The sequence below is a fragment of the Takifugu rubripes genome, chromosome 22, assembly GCF_901000725.2.
Source record: "Takifugu rubripes chromosome 22, fTakRub1.2, whole genome shotgun sequence".
NCBI lineage: Eukaryota > Metazoa > Chordata > Actinopteri > Tetraodontiformes > Tetraodontidae > Takifugu > Takifugu rubripes.
Window position 1 is genome coordinate 13,802,306 of NC_042306.1, and position 2,282 is coordinate 13,804,587.

General features: G+C 51.1%; 1 protein-coding gene across 7 annotated transcripts in view; it reads right to left on the minus strand.

Moving 5' to 3' along the window:
* The window catches only part of rnf220a (ring finger protein 220a), a 108,165-nt gene extending 106,336 nt beyond the window's left edge, over nucleotides 1-1,829 (minus strand). The window contains exon 1 of one of the 7 annotated variants that reach the window (XM_029830875.1): nucleotides 1,373-1,829. The gene's annotated coding sequence lies outside the window, so the exon portion shown is untranslated. The remainder of the gene's footprint in view (nucleotides 1-1,372) is intronic. The other 6 variants (XM_029830873.1, XM_029830874.1, XM_029830877.1 and 3 more) reach the window with 6 other exon arrangements.
* Between the last annotated feature and the right edge of the window lie 453 nt (nucleotides 1,830-2,282).

A 2,282-nucleotide genomic window follows, 5' to 3' on the forward strand; every position in this document is an offset into this window, starting at 1 on the left:
GGGGTTTTTCGTATATCTGTCCAAAACTATTGTATTTAAGAATATTGATGCGTGCAGTGAGCTCAAGAACAACAAAAATATTAACTACAACGACAAACTCTTAAAAAGTGCATCAATTGTTGGTTAAAAGAAGAAATTAAACCTAATGACGGCAAAAACGAAGCATCAATATAATTCCGACGCGGCACGAATGCCAAAATATTATAAGAATTTAAAAAAAAAATACAAAAAACAGTCCAGTAAAGGAGACGCAGCAGCGGCGGGGCCAGGCGCTGGAGAGAAGCCGATTTTTCATCACTGTGGTCGGCCGAAAGGCTGGAAGGCCCCCGGGAATTCCTCTGGCCCGGCGCTGCTTATTTAGGGGGAGGATGTAAATTATAGTGGCTCCCAGTTAACAGGTGTTTCCCCGACTGTGCGTGTGCGTGCGTGCGTGCGCCGCTCGCCTTCATTTTGGATGCTTGCCGTGCGTTTTTCTTTCAGAAAGTGAGAATAAATTGTTGCGCGTGTAAGAGGAGCTGCAGAGGGAGGGGTTTCTGCAAGGCACTGGCCTTATTTTAGTTTGCATCTTCGCGTCAGTAACTTTATTTTAAATTATTTGATCAGATCGTCGTCTTAAAACGGGTTTGATGAGGAGATAATATGGGTCTCGCCGTGGTTTCCCTCCTGCATTTTATTATAAAATTCTCCCTGCTGAGGTTTGATGCTGTTTATTAGACACCGGCTGAAAGTGTCGGAGGTTTGCAGCTGCTTCAAAGCAGCAGAAGCAGAACTCTGAAAAGGGGAAATGTGATTGTTTCCGTCAGATTTGAAGAACCTGAAGTCAATTTACGGAGTATTTTAGGCCAGAGAGCAGAGGCACACTCCTCAGGGTTCAGGGTGCTGGAAAAATCAACGTGTTGAAACGTGTTTTTCCTGATGGCGCTTTATTTTTGGAATATTTGGGAATTATTTCGTGAACTGCTCTGTCTAAAAAAGCAATAAAATATGGAGATTTGGGGATAAACAGGCAGCAGTTGGTGGGCGCGCAGCACCACCATTTCTTCCTATTGAAACTGCAGCCTACGCGCACAATGCTGGAACAAGTGTTTGTAATAAGCCAATTTCTTGTTTGCGTGTTCGCGCACGCGCATGCACCGTACAAGCGTACGCACTCGCGCAAGCACGGAAAAGTCCAAAAGCAGACGGACCGCGCCGCGTTTCCCACCGCCTGTTCCCTCGCGAGCGTGTGCGCGTCTGCCGAGCGAAGCGCAAAAAAAGTTTACTGGAAGAGTCGGAAATCTTCTTCCGTAACAGAGACTGTGTAAAAAGGCGTAAACACACTTTCTAAGACTCGAACCCAACAACAACAAACCCACAGTCGGTGTTAACTCACCTCGTCGTGGCAGAATCCGGCTCTTCCTACAGATGATTCCCCGGTTTCCGGCTTCGTTTTTATCCTCACAACAAACAGAAAACTTTTTTTTTTTCTTCTTCTGCGGTGCAGGAACACCAGTAGCTCTGGTCCTTCTGGCTCTTGAGCAGCAGCAGCCGAGATAACAGGAGTCGCTTTGTGGAAGCAAAAGTAGTTAACACCTCCCTGTTAGGTTACCCAAGCGCAGCCAGGAGAGGAGGACGGAGAGAGCGAGGGGGGAGAGGTGGAGGGAGAGAGAGAGAGAGGGGGGCTGACTTTCCACAGCAAGCACAGTGTGGAGTGGGTATCAGTGGGAAAGGCGTGCGCGCAGCCCCTCCGTGGAAACACCGAGAGGGACAGTCAGTGAGAGGGGAGACGAGTGGAGCCGCGCTGGGAGCGCAGGAGCGCGCAGACAGTAGCAGGCGGTGGACGGGGGGCGGCGGCGGTGGTGGTGGTGGAGGGTCTGGTGCTCAACAGCGACGTGTGGGAGGCTGAGCGGAGAGTGGGGTGGATAAGGAGGGTGGGGTGGGCTGCGGGTGGGGGGGGGGGGGGGGGGGGGGTGAAGACGGCTCCGAGGTGCAGTGCTGCCGCGCAGCGCTCGGGTCGCCCAACTGACGGACGGACACACAGACGGGGCTCCGCTCCGCCGTCATCAGGGTTCCATCTGCCCCCCTCCCACCCAAAAGACACAAAATAGTTATGATGCCTGCCAAAAATAATCAATTAAACCCCCCCCCCCCCCCCTTTCTGCCTCCACGCGGATATTCTTTCCTCTTAAAGTTTCACCAACAGCATTAACAAGAAACCAAGTCAGAACGTTTGATTTCTTTGTGTGGATTTATGGACATTTTCCTTTCAGCAGACCCCCCCCCCCCCCCTCCAATCTCTCCCT